The 11,246-nt window shown below is 44.2% G+C and overlaps 1 protein-coding gene across 2 annotated transcripts in view; it reads right to left on the bottom strand.

The window, feature by feature from the left end:
• Positions 1-5,509, bottom strand: part of Peli1 (pellino E3 ubiquitin protein ligase 1) — a 54,505-nt gene extending 48,996 nt beyond the window's left edge. Inside the window, exon 1 of one of the 2 annotated variants that reach the window (NM_001100565.1) lies at positions 5,300-5,509. The gene's annotated coding sequence lies outside the window, so the exon portion shown is untranslated. The remainder of the gene's footprint in view (positions 1-5,299) is intronic. The other variant, XM_063273239.1, reaches the window with a different exon arrangement.
• Between the last annotated feature and the right edge of the window lie 5,737 nt (positions 5,510-11,246).

Raw genomic sequence — 11,246 nt, 5'->3', positions numbered from 1 at the left:
ACGGGAAGCTCTGAACTCAGTTCCAGCATGACTCCCTATGCCCTGCAACCGAGGTGAAAGGTGATTCCGGGGCTGGTGGGTAACCAAGAGCAACTGGCTGTAGCCTGTATTGTTTGGGGACCTTTGGGCCCTGCGTGACTGACAACTCGTAACGCGGTATCCCACATGGGGCACTGGAACTTCTATTTCCTAGCATAAGTCTCGCGAGAGGAGCACTATCCACCTACACAGATGCTTCCCTATACGGCCTTTCCTGATGACCCTTTCCCTTCCTGTCTCTCCACAGTCCCTCCATGACTTCCTTCATATATTCCCATACATTACAACATTTTTAAATATTACACAAAAGTACAAAGAATTATTAAATTCTCATGTCTATTGTGTGACATCCATCCAAACCATTTTCAATCTAGGCCAATTACACACATACCACCAGTGTTTTCCCCTTTTCAAATAACTTAAAACCGAAACCTTCAAGACATCCTATTGGGTGTGTGCATCTACACTAGGAGGCCAGAGGCTGACATACATTGGATGCCTTCCTCAAAGGCTCTCCACCTCAATCCTTTGTCTGCTTGGTTGGTTGGTTTGGTTTGGTTTTTGGTTCCACCTAATCTTTTTAGATAGGTGCTTTGATTCAGCTAGACTGGCTGGTAGCAAGCCGCAGGAGTCATTCTGTTTATACCTACCCAGTTCTGGACCGATAGGCAGGTGACGCCATGCCAGCCTTTTATATGGATGCAAGGATCAAACTTGGGCTCTCACGCTTTTGCAAGAAGCCCCCTACTGCTATGCCATCTCCGCTGCCCCTAAAAATTATACTTTACCTCTACAAAGTAAAGACTTATATTCCTCTTCATTAAACATCCGGAGTTTAAGCTGTCATTATTCTCCACAGATTTCCTTCCACAGTTTACTTGCTCAAAGCACCGTTCAACTCAAGTCCACATATTTGGTTGTTATCCCTCTTAAGGCAATTTTAAATCTTAACAGTTTATTACTCTCTTACTGCTTGCAGTGCATGACTGAAGTAAGCCTGGCTATTCCCTCTTGGAATGAGAAATGCTTTAAACATTTTAAAATCTGGATGGTGAGGGTGCAGCTGCTAAGCAGCCCCCTCAGTGTGCTCACTCACTATTGCGTCCTGTGACCAGAGCGTGAGGTAACAGTGAGCACTTAGTGTGACGTGTCAACAACTAGACCCTTCCCTAAACTTAGTATTTACTGAAAAAGAGAGTCTGGCTTTCTTATCAAATTCTAGTGGCAATAAATGAAACCTAGAACCCCAGTTTTCTAAACACGGTACAATAAGCAGCCACTACCAAACAATCGGAAATAGAATACACCATGGCATTTTTGACATTGCTTGCTTTAATGCCCTCCAACGTATACTTCTACTTCTAAAACAGAGTAGGCCATACTTTGTATGCTGAAATTCAACTGGTAGTTAGCATAATAAATTAAGAGTGTTTACGTGTCTTTAAATATTCCTTTGATTATTCTAGAAAGTTGGGGTGGGGGAAAACAATTGTGGCAGAAGAAGAAGGAGGAGGAGGAGGAGGAGGAGGAGTAAAGTAGAAAATCATGGGAAGCTAGGGAAACAGCCCCATCCCAAGAGATCCGTTATAAAATAAAAGCAGCAAACAAATGCCTTGAAAAGGAACTAAATCCCATGTGTGCGGAGTTGGAATTTTCTCATCTAGAAGCATCAGTAACATTCTATTTTTCTATAAATGGTATTTTGAAATGTAATATTACAAGACACAAGAGTAAAGAGTAAATGAGCCCTCAGCCAAGCCTGGATGAAGATCTGAATTCAATCTCTAGACCCACACAGTGGAAGAAGAGAACTCCCACAACTCTTCTCTGGAATCTACCTGTAAGAAAAAGCTTCTGTGGGCGGGCATCTTGCTCACACACAAAAATAAATAAAACACAAACCTCTGTCTGAAGTGGCATTTACTATGGCAAAATCACCACCACCACCACCATCATCACTACCACCACCATCACCACTACCATCACCATCATCACCACCACTACCACAACCACCATCACTACCATCACCTAAAATATCCCATGTAACATTCTTGAGAGAAAAATGTTCTGAAAATCACGTGCAGTTCATTTCTATTAAGCCATCCAATGGAGCTCTTTTTCTCTAAATTATTTCTGAAAGTAGCTACCTATATCATCAAAGATTCCAATATTCCAGGCATGGAGCATTGCTGGGGAGGCTAGGGAAGGAGGATTTCCAGTTCAAGGCTACGGTGGGAAATACTACTAGGCAAAATCTGATCTGAAGAAAACTCTCAAACAAAACCAAACCTGTAAATTCCCCCAAGAAATCTCACACTTCTTCTCTTCAGTGCACATTCATTTCACCGGAACAAAAATGACTTACAATTTACTAAGTATAGAATATTAGGCAGTATTTCCAACCACTGATGTATTAAAACAACCTGGGAAAGGCTAATAGGTAACTTGAAATCATGTCCAGATCTTTTGAATGACCTGTATTTCTTGTTTTAAAGTCCTACAAATTAGTGTAGGCTGAGGTGAACTTTCCCTAGCAGAGGTCAGACTTTAACAATGCAAAACCTCTCCCACAAAGTGTAATAAGAAACTCTAGAACCCGAGTCATCTGAAAGACTATCTTATACATATACTTTTCTATGATATATGAAGAAGGAATCAGAGAAATGGCTATAAATCTATAAACTGAAAGACTGTCTATGTGTAATTTACTGTCTGGGACTTCACCTAGAATTTTGTTCCTTATTTATAAATGTTTGCAGGAATATTTAATATACTTTCTAAAATCGTTGTCAGCTGCCTCATCTTTTAATTTTGGTTCTATCAATTGGTTTTTCAATCCGCTTTACATTTCTCTGCGAACAGAAAAACCATTCACAGAGGAGAACTCTACAGCCCTTCACAGGGCAACCACAGAATGTGTGCCCACATTCTAAATAAAGGGACTTAAAACACAACTGACATTTTGACAAGTGAAACAGAAGCAGAAACTAAGAAGAGAAACAGTCTGAGGCTTCCCCCTGAAAACTGCCTCAGTAGCTCTATTTCCTGCCCAGTAATGTTCAGCCATTTGTTTTAAAGGAGACATTTCTTGTTCCTAAAGAACTCAGAAAAGCAGCAAAGCCAGACTTCACTAACTTCTGTCTCTGGACTCTTGTAATCCGATAGAGCAAAGGCACTGTAGTGGTTTCCTTAAAAGTACAAAAGGCCCCAGTAAAGCTGGTCGGTAAGTACTATGGAAAAAGCTCAGTATAAGTTTACTTAAGGGCTGGAGAGATGACTCAGTGGTTAAGAGCACTGACTGCTCTTCCAGAGGTCCTGAGTTCAAATCCCAGCAACCACTTGGTGGCTCACAACCACCTCTAATGGAATCCAATGCTCCCTTCTGGTGTGTCTGAAGACAGCTGCAGTGTACTTATAAATAAATAAACAAACAAATAAATAAATCTTTAAAAAAAAAGTTTACTTAAATGCCAATTTTAAGGAACACGTGAATAACCCCCAAATCTGCAACTAAGGTGATTTCCAGTTTACTGTTTTGCACTAAAAAACTAGGTGGTACGTTTCCTTAAATTTATCAGAAGAGACACTATAAGCATATACGCAATCTTCCATACACCTAACTGTTCCATTTTCAAATTGCTAAACAGACCTCTTAACAAACTTCAGAAAGGGGATAGGTTGGGGAACAGAGGAGAAAATACCTGAAGTCTCACTTTCGTTTTCTGACACACCTACTACATTTAAAATCTGGGGGCATTACAAAATTAAGTGTGTAAATGAAAATAATGCTATAACACGTCTAAAGCTCACACAACTTAGGGAAGAACTTGAGGAAGTAACACTTGATTTAAACTTTTCACACCTTCCATTTGGTGTTTAAAAGTACTGAGATTAATTGCCCTCAGAGTATTTACTACAGATGTTAACTGTAGGGGTGCGGGGAGGAAAAAAAACCCCAAAAAAATTTATATGCTGTATTTAGACAATGAGGAGAATGTTTCAAGTATTTGAGTACTCTGAGAAAATATGTTGTTATCATAAGCCGAAACAGAATAAACTGAGGAACTGTACCCTTTACACAATTCAAAAACTTCAAATTCACACTACTAGGCAAAGTCGGTGAATGTGGAGAAAAAACATCGTCCTACCTGATGCAAAAGATCACCAGCTACGAAGACAAAGTAACATTCTACTACTAGAAAGTAAAGAGCCATTGAATCAAAACAATCTTTGATACACAAAAGCTTCAATTCTTGGTTTAAATGAAGCGTCCCGGGGATGAGATGCTCAATATTTGTTGATGGGAAGAGTGCTGAGGCTCAAACCACCGCGCACTATTGTGTGGAGTGATTAAACATGTTAAATGTAGGTTAAGTAAAAACTACCCCCAGCCCTCATCGTTGCTGTCTGACTTCGTAAGAGACTTGCACATATAAACATAAAAAATGGCGAAGTGAGTTTATGACTTACAGTATCTTCACCACTCGGAACATTTTTTCAGAAAGTCCTCTGAGGTTTTAAGATTCAAACACTATTTAAAAAGAATTATTGTTTCAACTACCTAACAATTACCTAGACTTCTTCCAGACTTCACTTAACCTGTAAGGAAAATGAGCATCTTCAACTTTTCCACAGGGCATTTGGAGGATGACTTATTACTCATAAACGCTTTCGGAGCCTCAGACACCAGGCGCGGTACATCGAGCGTATCCATCAATTTGAGAGCTTTCCAGACCTCAGTTTACCCACTTACGGAAACGGGCTTGGCAAGGGCCGGGAGGTGAAATTAATTAGTGTTTTTAAAATGCTCTGAGATCCTAAGATGAAAGGAAACGTAGAGGCACGCAGAGATGATGACAATAATCAGAACAATAAAAAGAATGACTAACTTGGAAGTCTGCGTTATGTAAGGGAGCAGAGAAGTTATCAGATTCACACAAACAAAAGAAAAGCCCACCGCCCCTTTGTTCCCCCTTCCACTCCGCCGGCCTGCAGCCGGGCCGCGGGAGCGAGAACCGGGCCTCCGGGCTGGGGCTCCCCTCCGCCGCGCGCCCGCTCCAGCCGTGGGGGAGGGCGTTCCGGGCAGCTCCTCACAAAGGCGCTTCCTCCCACCTCGCGGGATGCGGCGCCGCAAACTCTGCTCCCCGCCGCCTCCCCGCGGGCGGGAGGGCGGGCGCGCGCGTCGCCACCGGCATAGGCTCGGAGGAAGTTCCGCGCCGTCGTCCCTGGCGCCCCCGTTCCCCGCCCGCGCCGCACTCACCGGACGACTGCTGGGGGCCGGAACGCCAGCTCGGCCCGCCGCGCGGACACCCGGGACGCGGGGGCGGCGCAAGCACCGGTTGAACGTAGGTACCGGCGGAGCCTGCAGCCTTCCCGCCAGCTGCCGAGCCCCGCGAGGCCGAGTGGAACGCGGAGCCGAGCGCGGATGAGCGCGGACGAGAGAGAGGCTCGGGCCCGCTTTGTAGTGAGCTCCCCGGGCTGCAGGCAAATCCAGTGGCGCCTCACGGCCGCTGCTGCTGCTGCTGTTGTCGCTGCCGCCGCTGCTGCCGCTGCTGCTGCTGCTGGCGCTGGAGAAGGCGGCGGCGGCGCCCCCGACCGTCCCTCCACCTCGAACCGCCTTTGGGTCACTGACACACACTGGGAAGGAGGGACCGGGACTAGCAGGAGGGCGGGGCATAAGGGTAAGGGGCAGGGCCACATCGGTAGGTGGTGCCGAGAGGGCTCTTGGAAACTGTAGTTCTCTGATGGGGGGAAGCATCTGTTGTGGAGGAGCCTACCGCTGGCTCTGCGTTGAGCATGCGCAACGAGGTTGGGGCGGGGACTGTTTCCATAGTCACCCATTCACTAAGCCTGAAGGTTCAGGACCCTAGCTGACTAAACAAGGCTGGTCTTGTGTCTTTGGTGCCATTGGGTTCCTGCCCACAGCCAGTCTCTCCTGCTTCACCCCACCCCCAACCACTTTCAAGTGCCCAGTGAAATCTCACTTCCTCTCTACAGGGCAGGCTCCCTGGTTGTTCAGATTTCTTCTGCAAATCATAAATACCCCCTTCTTTTGCCTCCTTTAGTACCCAAGGTACTAAAAATCTACTTGTTTTTAGTGTTTTAAAAATTAGGTTATACAACTGCAGGGAGCATGACCGTTAACAATCCCATAATTTGTTTGGTTAGTTACACTTAACTTCAAGTTCAGCGTTAATAACACTGTTGGATCATTCTACTGCAGTTCGTTCATCTGAAAATCTCTAATTCTTCAGACATTCAGGTTCCATAAATATAAATTCAAAACGTAATTGGAGAGAGTTCAGAACTGTTCGATGCCAATTTTAGTTTGATGAGAAACCAGAACCAAGGTATGGGTATGTCGTTGGGGTACTCAGTTAAGTCTACACCCATGCTAAATACCCAGGTATGCATATATGGTGAGAAGCATAGAGAAAGCCAGGATACAGTACTGGCTCTCCAGAAGGCTTAGTGGTAACCTGCCTCAATTTCTCTTAACCTAGAACCCGACACTCTAGAAGAAAAAATCAAAACAAAACATTCATGCCAAGGAGTCAGACATACATTTCAAGACGGGAAACTAAGCATTTTCAAATCATCTTAGGATCTGAAAGTCTGGGTGCCCACAGACCACATAATTATTTGCTTGTTGAAGAAATAAGTAATTTAAGAAGCAAGTACACAGGGGCAGGAGAGTGGCTCAGCAGTGCTCAGCAGTTAAGAGCACTGGCCACTCTCCCGAAGGACCTGGGTTCAACTCCAAGCACCAGCATGGACACTCACAACCTCCTGTAACTTTAGAGAATCCAACACCGATGCTGGCCTCATTGGCCCATAGACATATATGCAGGCAAAACACCTATATTTAAAATATTTAGTGTAGATATTTAAAATACTAAGAACCAAGTAAAGGTATTTACTAGGTGCCAGGCACTTTACTGGGCCTCAAAAACAGAGCTGTAAAAATATAAGAGAGACATGCTTTGTACTCAGTGTCCCCTTTCTCTGCCAAGGAAGAAACGGACTCAGTGTGATCTATGCTGTCATAGGAAAATTCAGACTACCTCAGACTTGGGCAGGGTCAGGAAATGCTTCAAAGATCATTTGAATGTGGGCTGACTCTCAGCTTTCACATTTGTGTCTTTTATTGGCAAAAGTGGGAGAAAGAACTGAAGGAGAGCAGGGAACATGGGGGCGCAAAGGCTGATGGGTACATTTGCTGACAGTGGCAGAAGGGCACTGGGGAGAGAGGCAAGAGGAAACTTCAAGAACTGAAGGAGACAGCTAAGCCCATGAAGGTCTTGGGTAATACACTCAAGAATGCCATCTTTTGGGGTTGGGAATTTGGCTCAGTGGTAGAGCGCTTGCCTAGGAAGCGCAAGGCCCTGGGTTCGGTCCCCAGCTCCGGAAAAAAAAGAACCAAAAAAAAAAAAAAAAAAAAAAAAAGAATGCCATCTTTCCCCCCTCTGGAAGCAGTATTCAAGCATGAATTTTTTAAATAAGATATATTTGAGAAGATAAATTTGAGAAGCTTTTGCACTTCTAAAAATCCAACCCTAACCAGAGTTAAATGCACACACATGTAAAAACCACCCCAAGACTTTCAAGACGAGTCGGTGGGGTTCAGTACTCACTCTTAAGCCTAGCAGGCTGAATGCCAAAGATTATAAATATGTAAGATCCCCCTTCATCAAAACCATTTTAAAGATAATTTAAAGGAAAAACAATAATGTTGAGGTTTGGTCTTGCTGTCTGTTGTAATGCTAAGTGCAGGCCCCCAAGATCTGGAGTCTGCACATAGGCCTGTGGCCCTGCTCCCAATTTATTTGAGATCGGTAAATAAAGATGCCAACAGCCAATAGCTGGGAAGAAGAGATATAGGTGACATTTATGTTTCTTGGGTTTGGGGGGTCCAAAAAGAACCACGAGTGTGGGAGGTGTGCAGGAGGAGGAAGGAGAAGCCACCACGGGTTAGGTGAGCCATAAAAATGTGGCTGTCTAGTGGGAGTTAAGTGCATCCCAGATGAAACATAGTAAATATTAAGTAATAATTCAGGGTTATCTATAGGAAAGTATATTCTGATAACACAGAAGGCAGACATCTGCCCAGCTTTTGTGCTGTTTAAGACTTATTACAAATGTAGGGATTGTTCTGATGCTCCGATCGAGAATCTGTGTGTGGACCCTGAAGGTCCTGTTCCCCAATTGATTCTCGATCGATCAGTAACGATGCTAGCAGCCAATGAGTTGGGCAGAATAGGCTGGGCTTGCAGTTTCCCCCCTAGGCAGGCTAGCAAACTCAAGGAGGAGAAAAAGATTCGCCATGCTTCAGAGGGAGAACGCCATCAGCCGTGTGAGGTCTCAGGCGGAGTGGCCATCAGCCGCTTCCCCAGATGGGCCTGGGGTAGCAGACAATATATTAGAAACATAACTAAGCTGAGGGCATATTTAGGGTGCAGAACAAGAAGAAGGTAGCTGAACAACAAAATAAAGGGCAGAATTAGAGGAGTTGAGCTAGGAGTGAAAAGAAGGGCATGATAGCTGAGGAAGGCTTAGGAGACCCCAGCCATTGAGCTTATATCAAAACGAGTTAGTGTGTGTGCGTGTGTATGCGTGTGTGTGTGTGTGCTCGTGCTTGTGTGTGTATGTGTGTGTGTGCATGCATGCGTGTGCATGTGTCTGTGTGCACATGTGTGTATGTGAGTGTGTGTGTGTGTGTGTGTGTGTGTGTGTGTGTGTGTGTGTTTCATCCACGGATCTGAGGGAACCTGGGTGGAGCTGGTGCAGTCCACCTAGAGTTTAAAGTAGAATAACAAAAACTACACACGACATATAAAGGTTGTGTGTGTGTGTTTCACATGAGAACTAAATCATCAAAGTAGGGTAAAAACCCAGGTCAGGATTGATATCTTCCACAACACCACAACACTGTATGATAAGACCATACCTTGTGCAGAAGTAAGATGTTTTGCAACAAATAACTCAAAGGATCGAAGGAGGAAACGGAATCATATCGCTTAGAGTGAACCATGGTAAGTTAGTATTCTAAAACACGGAATAGCTGTCAGAAGTAAAACAAACATGGACACACAACAGTGAAGATGAGATGAAAGTCTAACCCTAAAACAAGCAAACCCTGGATGGAGAAGCAGAAACACAAAAGTTACGTCCCTAATGGTCATCGGGCTGGCACAACTGCTCTGGACTCTGCCTCCTGACTTAAGATTCCGTGGAAAACAAATTTCTGTCTTGTTTAAAGGTGTTCCCAGTTCTACATAGCTCAATATAAGCAAAGTAGCTACGAGCCTACATCAGTTTCATGAAATACAGTGTGTTCCTTAGACTCATATTGCACTGGATCTGGCCGCCCCGCCAGCAACTTCACCCTCACTCTGAGGCTCAAACACTTAGGGATAAGCTCATCTCTTAGAGAAATGCCACCGTCTATTTCCATCTTTTCCTTTTCTTTCTTACTCCCTGACGATTGTTCTGTACGTGAGTAGGCGTAGATACTAAAGGGCAGCTTTGCGAAACTGATTCCTGCCTTCTACCTTCCTGTGGGTTCTAGGAATCACATGCGATCAGGGCTAGCTCCTCTTTTTGCCCAGCTGACCCTCTGGTTCCTTTTTCATTTTTTTGTTTTGTTTTGACACAGTGTCTTTCCAAGTGTCTTATGCTTGTCTTAGGAACACTGTATGCCCCCCAGGCTGGCCTCAAACTTGATATTCTCTTACTTCTGCTGGAATACTGGTATTGCAGGCATGTGCCACAATGCCCAACTCTGATGTCTCTTGCAGGATAAAATACATTGCCAATGCTTAGTAGTATAGTCCTTAGGATATAGGTATAGTAAATAGAACTTCACAATACTTTGGTCTGAACTACAATGATTATATATATATCTGTGAAGTCTTGAAACTATGTCTTTACCTTCACAATATAGTTCTATACAACTCTTCAAAATTGGCAAGCCGGGAGCTGGAGAGATGGCTCAGTGGTTAAGAGCACTGACTGCTCTTCCAGAGGTCCTGAGTTCAAATCCCAGCAACCACATGGTGGCTCACAACCATCTGTAATGAGATCTTCTGGTGCATCTGAAGACAACTACAGTGTACTTATATAGAATACATAAATAAATCTTTAAAAAAAAAATTGGCAAGCCCTGAGCTATGCTTGGTGGTGCACCCCTTTAATCTTAGTAGAAGATTAAAGAAGGCAGAGGCAGGCAAGTCTTTTCGAGTTCATGGCTAGCCTGGTCTACAAGTCAAATTCCAGAACAGCCAAGGCTACACCAAGAAACCCTGTTTAGAAAAAAAGGGGGGGGGTATGGGGATTTAGCTCAGTGGTAGAGCACTTGCCTAGCAAGCACAAGACCCTGGGTTCGGTCCCCAGCTCTGAAAAAAAGAAAAGAAAAAAAAAAAAAAAAAGGGCAAGCCTTTGAATTCAGAACACTTACAGTTCTGTCATGGAAAATGAGGGCACTCCCAAACCCTGTCTATCCAGTCTCCAGATGTAGTTTCCTGTCTCCGTTTCCTTCACCAAAGCAGTTCCGCTTTTGCTTTATTGTCAGACTTTGTAAGAATCAACCAAATTCCTGTCTCTACTCTGTCCTCAAACTAACACACACAAACAATGTTTAGGATAAGAACAGAAGGTGTTTCATGTGGACATGGTACCACTCAACTTTCCATTAAGGACGGTGAATGCCTTGGGAGAGACAGCTGGAAAGAGAAAGGGTTCATTGGCCCATATTTATGGCGGTTTCAGTCTGGGATCCAATGGCCTGGTTGCTTCCCAGCCTGTGTGAAGCCACATATTACGGTGCACAGCAAAGTTGCTCACTTGGACCCTAGAAAGTGCTACCTGTGCCACCTCTTAGAGTCACAGTGCCACCCCCACAGCACCCTGGGAAGCAAGCATTTGCCACATGGGCCTTGAGGAGACGCTGAAGATTCAAATCACTCAAAACAACATTCACCACCCTAGGGTTATCAGGGCATACCAATCTTTTCTTGCAACTTGAGGAAATGATTGCAAGCTTACTTTTCTTCCTTTGTGGCAATGCTTCATCTGGTGCAAGTGAACCTGTCTTTATTATCTTCTCAAATTTAAAAAAATCTGAAATAGGCATCTTCCTCCAGGAAGATGGAGAGCACAAATAACATTCTGTCAGCTTCCTGAACTTCTGAGTGATGACTTTGTTTGCT

The sequence above is a fragment of the Rattus norvegicus genome, chromosome 14 (assembly GCF_036323735.1).
Source record: "Rattus norvegicus strain BN/NHsdMcwi chromosome 14, GRCr8, whole genome shotgun sequence".
NCBI classification, from domain to species: domain Eukaryota; kingdom Metazoa; phylum Chordata; class Mammalia; order Rodentia; family Muridae; genus Rattus; species Rattus norvegicus.
This window is presented reverse-complemented; position numbering and strand designations above follow the sequence as displayed.